This window comes from Xyrauchen texanus, chromosome 30 (assembly GCF_025860055.1).
Source record: "Xyrauchen texanus isolate HMW12.3.18 chromosome 30, RBS_HiC_50CHRs, whole genome shotgun sequence".
Classification (NCBI taxonomy): domain Eukaryota; kingdom Metazoa; phylum Chordata; class Actinopteri; order Cypriniformes; family Catostomidae; genus Xyrauchen; species Xyrauchen texanus.
The window spans coordinates 6,987,045-7,007,014 of record NC_068305.1 but is presented as its reverse complement, the minus strand read 5'-3'; the positions used below and the strand labels follow the sequence as shown (position 1 = coordinate 7,007,014).

The window sequence follows — 19,970 nt, the reverse complement described above, 5'->3', positions numbered from 1 at the left end:
ACTTGCACACATGTTATAAGTCGGTAATAGTGGCAGTAAAGTATACATACAACGTGAGATCAGCAGAAGAGGACAAAACGTATGTGCGCCGATCGGTTTTTGCTCATGTCGCTAAATAATATTGGATGGAGATTTTGCTTCAATATATCCACAGAATTTTCCTTCCTCATGATGTCATCTATTTTGTGGAGTGCACCAGTGCCTCCTGTAGCAAATCAGCCCCACAACATGATGCTGCCACCCCATGATTCACGGTTGGGATGGTGTTCTTCGGCTTGCAAGCCTCACCATTTTTCCTCCAAACATAACGATGGTCATTATGGCCAAACAGTTCAATTTTTGTTTCATCAGACCAGAGGACATTTCTCCTAAGATCTTTGTCCCCATGTGCACTTGCAAACTGTAGTCTGGCTTTTTTATGGCAGTTTTGGAGCAGTGGCCTCTTCCTTGTTGAGCAGCCTTTCAGGTTATGTTGATATAGGAAGTAGTTTGATGCGAAAAGTGCAAATCAATCGCAGAACAACAGCAAAGGACCCTGTGTAGATGCTGGAAAAAACAGGTAGACAAGTATAGGTAGTTATTTACTGTTGTCTCCAGCATCTCCACAAGGTCCTTTGCTGTTGTTCTGGGAATGATTTGTACTTATTGCATCAAACTACGTTCATCTCTTGGAGACAAAATGTGTCTCGTTTCTGAGTGGTATGATGGCTGTGTGGTCCCATGGTTTTTATACTTGCGTACTATTGTTTGTACAGATGAACATGGTACCTTATGGCATTTGGAAATTGTTCCCAAGGATAAACCAGAATTCTGGAGGTCCACAATTCTTTTTCTGAGGTCTTGGCTGATTTCTATTGATTTTCCCATGATGTCAAGCAAAGAGGGCATGCGTTTGAAGGTAGGCCTTAAAATGCATCCACAGGTACACCTCCTATTGATTCCAGTTAGCCTAATTGGCTAATGGCCTAAAGGCTTCACATCATTTTCCGGAATTTTCCAAGCTGCTTAAAGGCACAGTTAACTTTGTGTATGTAAACTTCTGACCCACTGGAATTGTGATATAGTCAATTAGAAGTGAACAATCTGTCTATAAACAAATGTTGGTAAAATTGACAAATGTTGGCAAAATTGACTAAATGGTGGCAATATTTTTATTTTGTGTGAATTATTCCTTTAAAGAGAAATCACTTTTATTTGAAGTTTTTTATATAATACTTATGTCAGGTCAGTATCAGTTATCCTATTTTAAGATTTTATCCAGCATTTCTTTTAAACAGTCCCTAATCAGTCACTCAATACTCTAGCTAATCATACACCAGTGAATTCTGTAGAAAGTGTACGGCATCTTGTGCTCGTCCTTTCCAAAGCTTGTCTAATCACCTAGCCGACGCTCATTTAAATATTAGAGTAGCTTTAATCATGGATAGTAATCAGTGTCATGAATATTCATAGTGTGCCGGTCTAACAGTCTCATTGTCTTACTTCTGCACCAAATCACGTCTTCCTGCCTCTCAGCTGTCTGCTCTGATGGACCCAGTCTGGTGCAAATGGAAGAAGTTTCAAATAAATACACTATTTGTACATGATCCTATTGGAGAACAGTGAGTGTGTGTGTGTGTGTGTGTGTGTGTGTGTGTGTGTGTGTGTGTGTGAGAGACAGAGAGAGAGAGAGAGAGAGAGAGAGAGAGAGTTTAAAAAGATGGGAAGAGTGATCCCTGTTCTGAGTGATGAATATTTGCGTTGAGGCTCAAGAAGATCCAATTTGCATAATGACTTTGTAGTTTTGCATTAATTAAATTTGCATATGAAACTGCGTTAATTACCTCTGATCATCTGTTTTCAACATTGCAGCATTTGATGTCCACCCTTCAGGGTTGTGATTACGGGTTACAGTGGGTTTGTACAATAAAGTACAATAGAAAGTGAATTTGTTGACTAAATGTAGTCTTTTCTCCTTCTTTCTTTGTTCAGACTTTTCAGACTTTCACTACTGAGTTCTGTAGTTAAAACTCTTGGATATTCAAGGATCATATAGTTTTTTTGTTTTTGAAAAATGTATTGGGGGTGTGATGTCATGAAGTGGCAAAACTCATGAATAGTAATTACGATATGTGCAGATAGTTACAAACAATATTGTACTGTTTTACGTTATACATATAGTGCCATTTTTTTTAACGTTGGAGCAAATGGGTAAGCAAAAGTTATTTTTGCCATGGTCTCCCATACATTCCCATTCACCACTCGAAGTTTACCCTGCAATTATTTACTTATGCGTTCCAAAATTCAGATGTGTGAAAAGGATCCATACAAGGATTTCTAGGTTTAACTCTGCCCTCATATTGGAAGGGACAAAATTTACTAAGGTAAAAAGTGGTAGGGACATGTCCCACTTCTCCCACGCATAAATGACACCTATACATTATTTTGTATAGGTGTAATTTTTTTGCAGAAACCATGTTCCCCGTCTGTCACTCACTTCAACGTTGTGTCGAAGAAGCGACACTAGGGGTCTCTCTTGAGAGCCTTGCGCATCTCTGAACTTGAGAAAAGGGTATAAAGGGAGGGAAATGGGAGGGAAATGCATCTGTTCATTCAGGATTTTGCCTGAGGAGCCGACAATGAGGTTAGGTCGTACCAGTGGCTCGGTTCAGCGACGTGGCCGGGAGGACACAACATCTCGTTCCCTCCATCAGGGAACGGCGGTTACAACAGTAACCTAGATGTTTTTGATGCAAATGAACCTTTTTACCATGATTGCACTGTAATAATGTTGCATTAACCATGACTTTAGTAACCGTTGCTATGGTTTTACTACAAATACCATGGTTAAAATATGGTTACTGTAGTAAAACCATGGGTAATTTTATAATTAAATATATAACTATCATTTGATTTGATTGAATTATCAAAATAACACCCAGTTGTTATCAAAATATCATCCATTTACAAATAATTTCTTTAAAAATCTTCAGCGTAGTTAGCTACTTTTTGTTAGTAGTTTGTAGTGTAGCTAACTACTTCACATCAACTTGAACTCTGATCTACAATCATGAAAATCTCATACTGGGTTTATCTGTTATCTCTGTCCACAATATATGCAGAGTCATGCATCTGCACCAGTTTTAATCTCTCCAACCTCTGATCTCAATTTACAAAATGTAAAACCATACGCCTGGCACTGAACAGAACCCATGCCCAACACCGAAGACATGCCAGCCTCTCTGCTGCAGGATACCTGTGGTTAGAGCCCCCAAGCTTATTTTTGGGATCTGTCCCAACAAGACCACCCTGTCGCTGGCTGATTGGTGCTGTCTGCCAGCAGGGGTCAACCTGGTGCATGTTGGACACGTTATAGAGCAGGACAGCGCTGCATGTGCGCTCCACTCTGAGCCCTGGAAAGAGTTAAAGACTCCCACATGAAGGCATCAAACGCTCCACATACCACTTTATTGTAGTCATATGGCAGCAGATTTGATATTTTTCCTTCCACAGCAGGGAATAAAACTCACCATTAATTTGGATTGTGAGCGTCGCCACTAAATTTCAACATGTGCTGATGGTGTTGACCAGATGTGTGACGGTTTTCCTTCTCAGTCTCTCTCGGTCTCAATCTCAGACTTTTGTCACATTATCCATGACAATTCCAGTACAACATTTAAAAAAATATTGCTGGGATGGTGAGGAGGTATCAACATGACAGTAGCTTGAAATCTTGAGGTTTAATCTGTACAGCTTTCAGTGGTTTCTATTATTGCATTCTGTGTCTGCTATTTTAATTATGGGTCTATGTACACATGTGGCAAGCGCAGTACTTTAGCTGTTGCTTACTTTTTTTTAGTATCTTGCACCATAAGCACCAAATTTCTAGGCTGTTTTGTCAAGTTAAAAATAATTCATCTTTGACATGCAGCACAGCTGTAAATGACAGCTTTAAAACAATAGTCCAATTTAATCACTCTTGGTGATTAAAACATCTATAATGTATTGTGTAAATTAGCTAGGGTGTATGGAAGTTATTGTGACTATTAATATCTCTTTTGCTCACGCTGAACCTGTTTAAATGACCCCTTACACCCGGTGAATTATGTTGGGTCAAAAGCAAATAGATCCAATTTTAATCAATGGATTCCATCTACAATGGAAGTGTCTGCACTGACAGAAAATGGATGCCCTGATCCATTTTGCATGGCACGAGCTGGCGCTACTCCTGCCAACAATACAAATAAAAGGTTTAGAATGTTTGCGTCAACGTGTCCAGTGTAGACAGCCTCAAGCCGTTGTGGGGCCTCGTATGGAGTAGGCAAGATTTTTGGCAGCATCCTAACCAAAATGGAACATCATAAGTAACTTATTTTGAATGCAAATAAACAGATAGCACTACTCACATGTAGCACACAGATGTGACTCACAATTGATACAATACACAATAACAAAACAATGCAATACACAATACAAATGACATAAGAATTTTGCTAAGCTAATAACATGATATGCTATAAGCTTATAATATGTAACACATATCAATATTGAATAAAACAGCCCTTTTAAACTAGATTAAATTATTTTATTTACACTGCTTTACAATTTACCCAAGACTAGATAGCTTATTAGGCAGCATAATGTTGCTGCTTACTGTTGGGTATAGCCTTGTATCAGGAGCATTGCTATGGTGATATAAAATGCTGTTTAGATTTTGGAACAGAGCTTTTGTCCTGCAAATGGGATTATTGAGTATTGAGTATCTTAGTGTGTTTGAACCATCTCTCCCTGAACCACGTTCACAAACAATAAGGATGATTAGATGTTTGGTCATATTGTGTTGTCTGCTTCTTCATAGTTTATCAGGTCAAGGAATCCCCGATGTGAATTTCTTGATCACAGCCCTCGGAAGCCAACAAAACAATATGCAAATATACAGTATGACCAATCCTGAAGATTAAGCAACAAGCTTTGATGTCACTGCTGAAAAGGCCAGCATTGCTGGTCACCAACTTATGTTGTGTTTTGGTATGCTGGTGTCACAACCAGGCTTCTTAACTAGCTAAACCAGCAAGAGTTTTGTGGATGGTTTTCCATCTTCAACAGCTACGTTTTGATGGGGAACATGGTCATCATGGTCCACCAGCACAAGCTGGTCTTTTCTCACCAGTGGCTCTGAGTGGCTCTTCATCACCATTAAGACATTACGATAGTCTTGGCACAGCAAGCCGTGAAAGTGTTTGCGTGGAAAGTTATTTGCCAAACACTGACTATACTGTCACAATCAGGCAGCCAAGCCACACATGCCCAGAGGAGACTGCACTTCTATGTGTCCTCCTTGCTCCTCCTCAGGCAAAACGATTATGAGTAATGGCTCTCTCAAACCTGTCCTGCAACGTGCATTCTATCTGTACTTTTATATCATCCTTTATGTGGCACATGCTTTATTTACAAATAATATTTTATGTGTTTAATTTGGTAAAGCTTTGAGCACAGAGGCTGAGCATCTGAAAATGATGTAAATAAAAAGTGTGTCATTATCAAGATGAGATAGTGTAGACGGAGCTAAATTACACTGTAGTAAACAGCAGTGTTTGCCGCCATTGCTGTGGTTTTAGTGTAAGAGTTTGGTTTCGGTAGCGGATTTGTGTTATTGTGTGTGGAGTCCTGTTGGGTGGTACCATAAAAGTACAAGGAGGCTTTTTAAGTACTTTTTTCTCATGTCACTTGACAACTGTCATTTTTTTCTGTCTGCCTTAGAATATTAATGCTGGCTCTAAACTAATTGTCTCTGATCTGTACTGATAAGTTTTAAGCTATGCGATTTCCATGATTGTTCTATTTATCTCAGTTTGTATTCTCTGATTACACTTACACTGTAAAAACCAGTGTGCTTCTGTATCTTTGTGCATCTAAAGGGGTCAATGGCTTGTTTGTGGCCTATTTAACAACTTTGAAATTGTAGCTTGTCAACTTACATGGTTCTCTTAATTAAAAGTAGTTAAACTGCAGTACAACTACACTTTTGAAAAGTAGTTGACGACACTACAAGATACTTAGCTAGCAACATTGAAGCAATACTAAGTGTATTGATGAACAGCAGCATTTTTGTTGGGTTGTGGTGAATTAAATCTTGGAATTGTTTTTGAAACCGGTTTATTTAAATTAACTGATTCACAAAAAATGAATCATACATCGTTATTGACTACGCTAATTTTGCTATAAAGCTGCATGCGCTATACAACATGACAAAACAGCAACTCATTGGAAGAAGTAGCTTGTTACTGGAAAAGCTACACAATCTGGGTTTCCATACACATATTTCTATGCCAATTTTATAGTATATAGAATGTTGCTCTGGTAATTCTTAAATGCCGAAGCCTGTCATTAAAATGATTGGCTACTACTGTATTACCTCCCGGAATTGTGAGACACGCTTTCGTTCCCATAAGGCATCAGCTACTGAATGCTTGCAAACAAGAAGTTATTTTATCGCACGCTCTAAAATGCAAGAAGGAAATTATTACTTTTTTAAAAAGAGCCCACCATGGCTACAACCTTGATTTTCCATTCTATTTTGCAGCAATTTCCTCACAAATGACAAATTTCTGATTTTCTGCATAAATTAGATTTGTATATATTTATTTATGCATTTGGCAGACGCTTTTATCCAAAGCGACTTACAGTGCAATTATTACAGGGACAATCCCCCCGGAGCAACCTGGAGTTAAGTGCCTTGCTCAAGGGCACAATGGTGGTGGCCATGGGGTTCGAACCAGCGACCTACTGATTAACAGCCCTGTGCTTTAGCCACTATGCCACCACCACTCCAGATTTGTAACTTGGATAGCAAAATAACTACTCTTTTGAAAACTGCTGTGTTACTGATAAATGTAATTAAGTTAGTAGTGTTGCTACTGTACCCAACAATGTAAACCACACTATTACTTCAAGCTGTTGTCTCTATGTTACACTTATTCAGATTTCAGCAACACGTTCTTAAATGCAAGTTTAGCACTCTAGGAAGAGGGGAAGGGGTGCTCCATCATGTTGATAGTGGTCGATGACATTATGGTCTGAAAACTTGTGTGGGTAACAGACACCGTGATAATTCAGCATTAAACCCTCCTAGGCAGCCCACTGAATGAATAAAGCCTCGATCGTATCAGCTTTTATTCATGCCAGTGAAGGCTTGTTCTTGCATGTAGTGCGCGGCAGATGTGGTCCTGTCGGTATGTTTGCTAAAGGCATTGGCTAGATGAAAGACTGTTCTTAACCATAAGCTATGCAGGGAGCCATGCCAAATGCCAAAATGCATCATTGTGAAAACAGCCCTGGGAGAAGCTGATCTCCCCTCGTTTGTTTCCGCAGAGGATGAAGAGGGCTTCTGCGAATTGCTGAGGGTGAGACAACACACAACGGATAAGACTGAGGCGAAAATGCTCATTCTCACAGATATGAATGGCTTAAAGAAGTTAACTGAATATTGGCAATCATTTCACAAAACACTACATTTTTCTCTTCTCTTCTCTTCATCAATAAAATTCTCATTCCACAAAATGTAAAAAGTATCTAATGCAGAACAGTTCATAGGCACATACATGGTTGTGACATCACAAAATTATATGAATATTAATTCGTTTATGCACATATCAATTCAAATAATCTTTAACAGTTTTATAATAAAAAGTAAGTATTGACCAGTTCAAGCGTTCCTTTAAATATTTCACATAATTAAAGGAATGTTCCGGGTTCAGTACAAGTTGAGCTCACTCGACAGCATTTGTTGCATAATGTTGATTACCACAAACATTTCGACTTGTTCCTCATTTTCTTTAAAAAAGCATACATTGAGGTTACAGTGAGGCACTTAAAGTGAATGGGGACAATTTTTGGAGGGTTTAAACACAGAAATGCGAGGCTTATAATTTTATAAAAGCACTTACATGAATTATTCTGTTAAAACTTTTTAAAGTTGTTTAAGTTGTAATTTTTACAGTTGTTTTATGGTTTTAGGGTTTGCTGACAACATCGTCATGGTAACAAAGTTATAAAAAGTGATTTTTTTTCACACTAAAATCATGTTTACATGCATGTCATAACTTTAGAAGTCCTAAAAAATATTATGACTCAAGAGTAAATAAGTAGTTTGCTGAAAAAAAGTTACTTTATGAAAATTTGATTATATATAGTATATACGCTTCCATTTTTAGAATAGAAAGATATTTTTTGTTCTTTAAAGAAACTTATGCTTCCTTTCACCAAGGATGCATTAAACTGATAAACAATACTGTCAATTGCTTTAAAATAATTGTTTTAAGTGACACTTATTCAATTTTTTCTTTACCCGTAATGGTAAACGTCTCGGGTTACACGTGTAACCCTTGTTCCCTGAAAAAAGCGGAACGAGATGCTGCGCTGCTAAGCGCTACGGGGAACAAGCCTAGTTGTGACCGAGCTGAATAATGTGTGCAACAGGTCAATGAACATTGACAGGAATTTATAGCCTCGGCTGATGTAATCATTAGATGCACCTGTGGCCAGGCTATAAATGGATATGTCACCAGGTGTCGTCAGATACTTCTTTTTGAAGAGCAGTCCTGGGACGTCCCAGTGCGGCAAAGCAGCGCAGCATCTCGTTCCGCTTTTTTCAGGGAACAATGGTTACACATGTAACCCGAGATGTTCCCTTTACAAAAAGCTTCACTATGATGCTGCGCTGCTAAGTGCTATGGGGAACACAATACCCACGTCGCCGCACTTGGGGCTGTCCAGACCCTGGTGATGTATCCATTTATAACCTGGCCGCAGGTGCATCTAATGATTACATCAGCCGAGGCTATAAATTCCGGTCAATGTTGATTGACGTGTTGCAGCATCATAGTGAAGCTTTTTGTAAAGGGAACACATACTGTGTCACCTATTCCTTACAAAAGCTTTCTAAAGTGCGAATTTGGTACTCGAGAACATTTTCTGATTATTAGAACAATTGAAAATGGTTGCACTACCATGCGGAAATCACAATACAAAGGGTTTTTCCCCCATTTGCTGAGGTATTGAGTTCTTACAAGTTGCTTTAAACTTTCAAGTAAAATTTTGGTTTTAAAAATAGGCAAAAAGAAATTCATTTCTCCTGAAATTCTATTTTCTCATAAAGTCTATTGTTTTAGAGAGATGAAGGCTATTCCATGCATTACTGGTTTGCAAAAAGAATCTCTAACCAGGATAGAGAGGGAAGTTGATGGCCCAGAAGCACAACAAAAAGACAAGTAAATCACAGTTTCGAGTTTGAGAAACAGACTCCTTACAAGTCCTAAACAAGCAGCTTCTAAATGCCAAAGACCTGCATTTCTGCATCAGGATTCTTGGACAAACAGAACATACTAAGAATACATTTATTTAAATAGAAATAGTCATTTGTAACATTCTGAATGTCTCTAAATTGCCTCTAAACTACATAATGTGCATCGTGACTGAAACACATTCCTATTTCAGGTTTATTCTCATTCACATATGTCTAAGTATTTTGGCTGTTAAGTTAACATACTGTACAAAACTAATATAATGCAATATCACAGAGGAGGAAATGTATCCTCTATGATATTGCAGCAATTATCCAGATATGGAATGAGATTAGCAAACTGTTATCAACTTCTACATGCCATCCGAATAAAACAAGGCACAATTTTAACATTAAACAGTGTTTAGTGAGAGATATGATTGATTCAAACACTAAAAGTGGCTGTTCTATACATGTATTATTGTATTACAGTTGTTATAATAAAGTCTTAATTAACATTATGGTTAATTAACATATTGAGATATTATTAACCAAATGTTACAATTATTAAGTAAGTAAGGAATATCTAATTTGGTTACAGTATGTTTTGTGATTTCTCATACCTTCTTTATATAACATTCATCCCTTGTGCACTTTTGGCCTCTAGCAGGTGAGACAGGGCAGGGAAGTATGGCACCGTGCGCGAGAGTGTTACACGATAGGACAGTTTATTTTAAACAAGAGGGGCGAACAGTTACGGAATTTAACACGGGAGTACAATACCGAACTAATGCGGATTGATAGAAGCGGACTTGTCTGTGCGAGGAGAAAAATTATGTTCAATAAAAAGTGAAAAGTTCACAATGTATGTAACTTTAACTATATCAGATATCTTAAAACAAGTGAAGTTTGATCAGTGATTAAACGTGTTCAGACGGTTCCCTCGGACCTGAATCAACAGTTCATTTCCAGAATAAAGTGGAATGAATATGCAGAAAATCACAGTATTATATTTCTTGTATAGTGACAGGGCAGAACGTCTTGAAGAAGCTACCGGCGGTAGTTTTTGCAAGCTGCTGTGCTCATGATGCTGTGTCCTGCATTCTTCTGTCGTGACGCACACAGAGCGTTTTAGTTTATAAACAGATTTAGTGCTCATAACTTTCTTCTTCCCAAAAAATTCTGAAATAATATGTATTTTTTTGTACTTTGCAATTGTGGTGAAAAATAATTGTAGTGAAGTTGAATACTTGAATACATTTTTTATTAATTCAAGTAAAGGTACTATTATATATTTATACTTAAATAAAGTTTAAAAAATGTACTCAAGTATTGTAACGCGAGTAGTTGTAATTCATTACTTTCCACCTCTGATTTTAAAGTAAAAAATCTGGCCCCTATTTACTTCCATTGTAAGTGCCTCACTGTATTCAAATTTTTTCAAACTCAATTTCTGCTTTTTTAAAGAAAAGGAAGAACGAGTCTAAATAAATTTTTGTGGTAATCAACATTTTGCCACACATACTGTTGATTGAGCTTAACTTGTATTGAAGCCGGACATTCATTCCTTTTAATTGGATAATTGTATTCCTATATTTGATCCTGGAAAACCAGATGGATCACATTTGCCACACGTTGTGACTGAGTGGTTTCATGGTAAAGTTTTCACCTCAAGTAACAAGAGTTCTATCGGGAATACAAGCAGGCTTGAGTGAAGTTTGAGATGCCATTTATTTGATAGATGTAAAACGGGAGGTGATGTCTCTCTCTTTGGCGTAGGCCCCGTCCGGCAGTCTGAGGGAGTTGTACCCGGAACCGTCATGTCCTGCCGGAGATAGGAGGCAGGGGCGAGGAGCCTACCCCCCTGCGGGACAAGGCTGTACTGGTGGTGGTGGGGAGGTGGAGGTTGCAGTGTTAGCACACCGAAACAGCAATGTGATAGATTGTGAGCGGACTTATAAAGCATTGGCTTACGTGCGATTGGCTAGGAGTTACCCAGCTAATGATGTGATGATGTACAGCTGCTGGTCTTCCTGCTAGAACTATGCTCCACTTCCATTTCCTGGTTCCAATCCGCCCTGATAAAGCTTTTTATTTTAATAAACTAATATTGTTTTTAAGTGGATGTATATCATGAGTCAGGACACATTTTTCTGCATTTTGCTTTTGCAATTGAACTGGACAGGAGCGCAAGCTGCGGAATAATCGAGTGAGTAGTGCGTGCATCTGTGTGTACTACAGAACAGTCACTTATATTGTTGAACAGCTTCAACATCAGCGGCACATATAATAGCCACACGAGACACTTGACACTTATCTGATGAAAGCGCAGCAATTTCCAAATTTCAAAACATTGGTAGGGACAAAATTGGTTAAGGCAAAAAGTGTTCCCACCCATAAATGCGCCTATGGCCGCATACATTGGCTACAAAAAAATCTGTTGAATGTTTAGAAGGAAAAGGAAATAAGATACAGTTAATTGACAACATGCCCCCATAGGCCGGACTTCTATATGTTTGGAAATAGTCATTATTTAAAAAAAGTTTGCACAGTTATGAACTTTAAATTTCTGTACTATTGTAGGACGTTGTCTGTATCTCTCAAATTAATAAGCATTGCATGTTTCTACACAAGGATTCTGACAGTTTCAGTTCCATACTCAAAATCACAGCGCATGGGGATGGACTCCAGTTGAAACACTACAGTTAGAATCTCTCACTTTTTTCCAACATCAGAAGTTCACAGTTGTGTATGCAAGCAGTTTAGAGGGAGCATTGCAGGACTGGGATGCGTTGCAGACCCTGTGCACAGAAGTGCTTTGCGGCGTCTAAGGAGCTGCTTTACAGGGCCCTGATTGTTTTGGAAGGCACATGGAGGGCCTGCAGAGTTTTACAGTGAGCTTCAAATGGCAAGGGCCCAGCTGGGGACCATTATGGTACACGTTATTCAAAAAATGCCAGGGCAATTATTTAACATACTGGATAGCGCTCCCTTGCTAACACACATACAAGAGGCAAGTTATTTTTAACCGTTTTGAAACCTGCAAAATTGACGACCAAACATTAGATAGGCTTGAGTTTTCGTCCATGTTGAAAAGACCAGTTTTAAACACAGACCATGTTCATGCTCCAGCTGAGCAACTACCATTGAGATGAACAGCAATGCCAATAGATAGCAGGAATGCTAGCAGATAACAGCTCGACCAGTATGGAAATTCAATGGAAATGCTGGTGTAAAGTGGGCTTTAGGATTTTTAACATAGTACAAACTTTTTCAAAATTACAGCTTGGCAAATGCAAGGCTATTTTCATTCTCGCTAGTTTCACACATGTAGCATTTAGCCATTAGCATTAACTGCTGCATATGCGGGTGGGAGATTTGATTGTGATCCAGATTACAGTTGTGATGACATTGAGCGGTACCCTCCTCTTGTTTGCTTTGAACTTCTCTCGCTTGTCTGCGTCTCCTTTCAGCCACAAGAGCCAGTGTCATCCATCAAGTTCCTGCAGCTCTTCTTGAACAGTGTTTCACGGCAGCCAGATCTTAACGTGGTGACGCACACGGCAAGCTATAATTCAGGCTCATCGCAATGCCACAAAACGCAGTGCTAATGCACTTATTTCTATGTTCTCACAGAGCCAAGAGTAATAGCTCTTACTGACAGAGAAGTCTTTCCAGTTATTTTTCACTGTCTATTCCTGTCTATGCTGTAGGATGTCTCTCTCTCTCTCTCTGGCTGCATCAGATGATGATAGGCCACTCAAGGGTGGCATCTGTTTTTGTTTAGGCAGCTGTGCTACTCTCGGCTGGCCCGTTTCTTTCTGAAACTGGTGTTATGCTTGGTGGTCTATAATTCCTGTAGACATAATCCAGGTATAATATTCCAGATATGAAAGAGTAAACAAAGTACACATTTCCTTGTTGTGAAAACTTAAGATCCAGAAATAATAACATATAATGAATATTCTTAATTATTAGCTACTTTTTAGAAGTTACGTGATTCTGAATTCATGGTTTAGAGACTATTAACAATTTCAGTGTTTTAGCCTGTTAGGAGAATTGTATTGCTATAGAAGCAATGTAGTCACAATGGCCATTTAGGGAGAAAGATAATTTTTGTCCCCCACATAGCTAACTGGGCAAGGCTAACCAGCCAAACCTTGACCATTTGTTGGTGAGCATGCAGCAGGAGAGGACTGATATCAGGATGTGTAGACAGAGCAGTATGAAGGCTAATGATAGACCAAATAAAGGTCCCACCAGCTGTGAAATGGCCTCCAGCCAAACTGCTGAGTGGATTTGTGTGTTAGTGGTTTAGGATGAATCTAGGTGTCTTTGTGACAGTGGCTGGGAAAATATGAGTTTGTTTGTCTAAGCGTTCAGGTATGTGGGTGCCTTTTATGTATATGTCACTCTCCTTGTGTGTGTGTGTGTGTGTGTGTGTGTGTGTGTGTGTGTGTGTGTGTGTGTGTGTGTGTGTGTGTAGTGAGAGAGAGCGAGAGAGAGAGAGAGAGAGAGAGAGAGAGATGGAGGCGTCTTCTCTTCTAGAGGCAGTTTGTGATGTCCCTCCTCTGTATTCCTGCAGATGGAGACAGATTGGAATGGTTACTGCAACCGGCCTGCTTTCACTTAGACAGGAGACTGCCGTGTACGTGTGTGTGTGTGTGTGTGCACCAGCCGTAACCACTACTCCTGCCACTCTGTGGCTTGTCTCCTCACACACAGTTTTTCCACTGTATAACTTGAGCTAGACTCTGCATATATAGTTGTCTGTACACATTACAGCCAACAATCACAGATAGCTGTAATGTGTAATTCATCAGAGAACTGAACTACCAGATGACTACGGGCTAAAAAGTACTAATACAGTAACAAAGTTATTTGTTAGTTTAGTATACTGTAATGTCAGAGCAGGCTTTCACACTGTGTACATGACTCATGGGTATACAACCTGGTTTCTGGGTGGACATTTATTTTTCTGCACTCCTCATAAACCACTTAAACCTGCCAACACACACACACACACACACACACACACACACACACACACACACACACACACACACACACACACACACACACACGCACGCGCACACACACAAGTTATTTTCACAAGTAAGGCCAGTCTGCCCTAACATGGCCAAGCAAGTGCACATCAAAAAGGATGCGCATGCACACACACACACACACACACACACACACACACACACACACACACACACACACACACACACACACACACACACACACACACACACACACATTTGTAAGGGATAATGTACAGTCAGCTGGTTGTTATCGAACAATAAACCCCGACAGGGCGATCAGGACCCAACGTGAAGCAGGGCAATTCAGTTACTAACCAACTAAATAAATGCTTGGACATAAAATATTGATTTGCATTAAAACTATGTAATTTGAGAAGAAAGAAATTGCTGAACACATCTGTTGGTGTTTATTTAGTGAAAATGATTGTCTGACTCCTCAGTATTAAGCCTATTACAAGACCACTTGCAAAATAAACTAATAAATGTCCACAAAACATTGATTTGGGCTGAAATTGTGTAATTATGTGAGAAGAAATAAAGTGATGAACAGCTTAAATAAACCTCTGGTTTGCGTCGAAGTACTGTTGGTGTTTATTTTGTGAAAAGTACTGCATGGGTCATCATTATTCAGCCTATTACAAGCTTACTTGCCAAATAAATAAATGCACATGAAACATTGATTTGAGTTGAAATTATTTTATTAGCTTTCTTGTAGAGATCGCACAGTGATCCGAGAAGCAGGAGAGATGGCTTGCAGAACCCAGATGAGCGGTCTGATACTTCTTAATCCCTGGATGTGTGGTTGTTACAGAGCAAGATCTGACTGCTAAATGGTGCCACTGATCAATCAAAGTCAAGAATTCCAGAGAGCCGTGTAATTAAATTCTTTATTTGATAACACCCATTGAAACAAGGTACAGCAGGTATCAAATATAGGATGATTTACATGTCTTGATATTTACTCACAAGACATAGCTCTACCACAACACCAATTTGCAAGCATTACCATAAGTACCACAAACAATGTCCATACTCATTTCATATTCATGTACATTTTATATACTATACTCATTTATGGATAAACATAACAGTGCCTCCTCCAGACTGCAAGGCTTCCTATAAAACATGATACAGAGCAATACCTTGCTATAATACTATAGCAGATAATAATGGGTACCGGCTGAACAGTAAAAATTATATTTAATTTAAACAAAAAGACAAACACATGGCATCTCGAACTGCTTTGTTCTTCTGCACTTATCCCTCTCCTTGGCCTGATTGGAGGCAGGGCATGCGTAGTCAGGCTTTTCCCCACCTCTCTACAGCTGGGGAGGGGTACGAGGGCTGGGAAAAAAAAAAAAAAAAAAAAGAGGAGAGGGAAAGGGCAAGACGGAGCGACAGTGAGAGAGAAAGAGGAGAGAGAGAAAAAACTTGCTCTCTGGTTCCCAGACCCGCCATCGCCTGGTCCTCGATCACTCCTCCACCTTCTGGCGGATGAGAGCTACTCCTCCCCGGGCAGACCGGATCCAGTACTCCAACCCTCGTAAGGAAGAGGCGGGAACTGGTGGAACGGTCAAAATAATATTTAATGAATCAAAAAGACACAACACATACACACACATGGCAGCTGCATGTGGCTCTCTCTCTCTAACTGCCGTGTTCCACTGCACTTATCCCTCTCCTCGGCTGATTAGCCCGCTTGGGGGCCAGGCGTGCATAGTCACAGACCACCCCGCCCTCTTCCTTGTCACATGTACAAACTATCTATTCTATCCCCTAACCCTACCCCTAAACCTCCCTCTCACAGAAACCTTTTGGCATTTAACCCCCCCAAACAAAACCCTTGTTTAGTATGATTTTTAAGCCTTTTGAGTTACGGGGACATTTGGGTATGTCCTCATAAACCACCTTTATAGCATAATACTCTTGTAACTACTAGTGTATAACCTAAAAATATGCCCACTTAAACCACCAAATCCAAAACACACACACCCATAAACACACACTGCAGGCTTTGGAATTTAGCATTAATATATTGGGCTCCACTCAAAAAGCCAGTAAGCTGGTTTTGGCTTTAGCGTGGTCTGGTTCTCTCCACACCATTTTCCTGCCAAAATCATTTATTTCACTGTCATAATCATTTATCAAAGCCAATCTGATGGGCTGTTCAGGCTTATAGCTCAATCGTGTAGGATTACATCTATCATGAGGAATGAGACAAATCCAAGACAGACAGACAGGGTAGAAGTATATCAATTGCAAACATTTAAGGTGAAGTAATTCTGCACCACTAACGTCACAAAATGCAATTGACTGTTTTTAGGTTTCACAAACACTCTCCCCATATTCCACTGGTTGGAAAACAGACTGTCCCGCCCAAAACTCACACTACTGACTGAGGCAATTATGGTGTGCCGGGTTGGTCAGGATGCTGAAACAAACAGAGGAATGTTTTGATAGTTCCAATGAGTTTAACAAAAAACTTTCTTCCATGTAAAGCCATGCAAAAACGTTGTTTAGCTTGCTCTCGCTTTCTCACACACAAACTCTGAATTCCAAACCTCATCACAGATTCCCTAGTGTGTGTTGGTGGCACAGACAGCAGTGTCTCACTACACAGAATGCTACACCTCTGTTTTTCTCATTAGCATAATGGCCTGGCCCCCTGTTTAGCCGTGATCATCACAAACAAGACATCAGTGTTGCGAGGTGAGGCTCCATAGGCCCCAAGGAGCCCCAGATCACAGGCATGCTAATGAGGGCTCGGGTTACTGCGGCATGACGTGTCAGCCAGGCTGCTGACAGGTGCACAGAGGGGACATTTGGGGGGGATTTTCCAGAGGGGAGTGAAGGCGTGTCGTAGTCCCCATGGAACACACCCTCTGTTCTTTATGCAAATCTGCCGCTGTGGCTTTCTACAGCTCAGAATGTAGCAGGATCGACGGGCTAGATCTGTGAGAGTGCCAGACCTGAGTTGTTCACACAAACACACACACACATATGTTGTTGCATTGCTATTATAGCATTGTGACATTATAAAAAGAGTTGCATACATGTGCATGTGTTATAAGCCCGAACCCTGCCTGTACACGATACCATTTGACCTGACACAATCGGACTGGTAGCGTCATTTTAAGGCTGAACCTGAAATTGCTCATTCTCTTTATAATTTCTTCTCCAAGCAAGTAAATTTGTTGCAATTGGCTGTATTTTATATAAGCATCATAGGCAACATTTGCATAGTAACAGTAAGCATACAGAGTTTTAACAATGTATGGCAGCATCTCAGGACACCAGAGCGTTGAATTCCTCTTTGCAACCTGATCTTCTTCAGAAAGAATCTTTGTGACATCTGCACCAAAATATGTAGCACAACAAATGAAAAAGAATGCTTGATACCTTGATAAAAATGCTGTTGTCCTGATGTCATGAGATGCTGAAAAAACAGCAAGATGCAGCGCAACGGTCATAGATATCCATCCAGTGGCAGTTTACACAAACCCTTACAAGTTCTGGCAAACTAGCTGCAAACTTCTGGCAAACATTTTTAGGAAATCACAAGCTCATTTGTATGTGAAAATAATGAGTGGAAAATTTGCAACAAACGTCTTCACCTGTAGTGGTGAACCTGCGGTAAACCTTTGGCAACAATGTACAATTTGCCGCATGTATGCCGCAAGCTCTTTTGCATGTGAAAATGATCAGTGGTGAATTTACTGCAAATTTGCCAAAAACTCTAAATTTTTTGTAAGGAAAAACATTTCCAGTGTGAACAGACCTTAACTCTTCTTTTCACACAGTTATATTTGAAAAATTGACCCAAACCTGGCTCAAAACCCGAGGGTTTCATTAGCTCAGCTCAGCTTCAGTGAGTGATTGGTTCATACTCAGGTAATGCTAATGACAGCAGCAGCTTACGCTAATGTTATATCTGTCATGAAGCAGCAGTGCACCTAAGTCTGCCAGATTTGTTCGCAGATAATTAAAAAAACACCCTCCAGCCCCTCCTCCCGACTTCTCTGTAACTGCATTCATGCTCTTAAAGGGAAATTAATTGCCACAAAATGTTGAAATCAACATATCTAAACCCAGGTTGGAGGTCCCTGAGGATAAGCTAATTGGCCATGAGGTTTTGTAATACTAAACCCAAGAGGGTGAATAACTTTAGTGTAAGCTCCTCTGCCCCCCCCCACACACACATGCATGTGTCATTAATCACATATCCTACACACACAAAGACATGCATGTCGACAGCCTAGCGTTGTTTAACACAGCGAGAATTCGGAGCTTTTAGCGCTATGCATGGCAACAGCCTGCTCTGTAGTACAGCCACAACTCAATTTAGCTGTTTAACATGTAATCCTGGCAATATTTATTGAAGTGCAAGAGGGAAGAAAATTAGGCCATTAGGCTCTTGCAATGAATACAGTGATAGGAGAAAAGACACTCTGCTAACTGGTAGTTGACCTTTGCGGCCTGCAGCAAATGGTTTCATGGACGTGGACCGTGGTAATTACTGCAAATTTAATCAGAGAGCGAACAGCGATGATTCTGTAATGAGCACTTTTATTGGTTGGAGTGCTTCGCTGTGACATGGCCCTCCCAGGCCTCTGTAGTGTGGTGCACACACACACCCAATGGGCCATGATCAGAAGGAGATTTGTGTTCCTGAGATGCCTGATGGGTAATTTCACACCATTGTGCTACACAAGCTTCTGTCACAAGACATAGATCTTTGAAGGGTCATTAGCATATCCTAACTTATTCATTATGGGCCTCTCTCTCTCGTTCTGCCTTGTTTGGAAAGTTGATGAAATTTGTCTTTGGTCAGCATTAAGCCTGTCTGTCTGTTAGCTGACACGGTCCCTTAGTAACATATGGTGTTTTTTTGTATGATGTGATAGGATGCAAATTGCAGTAGCTCAAGCAAACATTTATACCAGGATAAGAGCGCGCGCGCACACACACACACGCACATTGGTGCAGCTATCCTTATGAGAACTCTCCATAGACATAAAGATTTATATACTATACACACCATAGATTCTATCCCCTAACCCTACCCCTAAACCTAACCCTCACAAAAAAACTTTCTGCATTTATACATTTGAAAAAAAGTTATTTGAATTATGGGGACACTAGAAATGTCCTCATAAACCACATTTATAGCATAATACCTTTGTAATTACCAGTTTGTAATCTAAACAAATGTCCTCGTAAACCACCCAAACCTGCCCACACACACACACACACAAAAATGCTCTCTTCCTTTATCCATTCCACGTTCTGTTGAATCCTGCCACCAGTGGATTATGAAATGTTGATGAGATATTTGGAGCTCAAAATGATGGGCACTGTTGTCCGCTGTTGATTATATACAGAATTGGGCACCTGTCCAGGATCTGAAAAAGAAAATGAACTGCCTGTGTGTATTTTAGCAACGACCTTTTTCTCACACCCCCTCAGTTTTCTCTTTTTCTGATACACTCTCAGCATCCAAAATCCCTCCTGCCAGGTGTCCAGCAAAACTAAACATAGGCTATGGACCTGTCTACACAACCTCTTAATTTGTCAATGTCCAAAACAGCAGACAGCTGCTTGTCAGACAGGACAAACCCCAAGTCCTATCTGCAAAGAAAATGACTCACACAACCTATTTAAAA

The 19,970-nt window shown here is 39.9% G+C and overlaps 1 protein-coding gene across 1 annotated transcript in view; it reads left to right on the top strand.

The window, feature by feature from the left end:
* Positions 1–19,970, top strand: part of LOC127624005 (B-cell lymphoma/leukemia 11B-like) — a 46,747-nt gene that overhangs the window by 22,316 nt on the left and 4,461 nt on the right. The window lies entirely within an intron of this gene.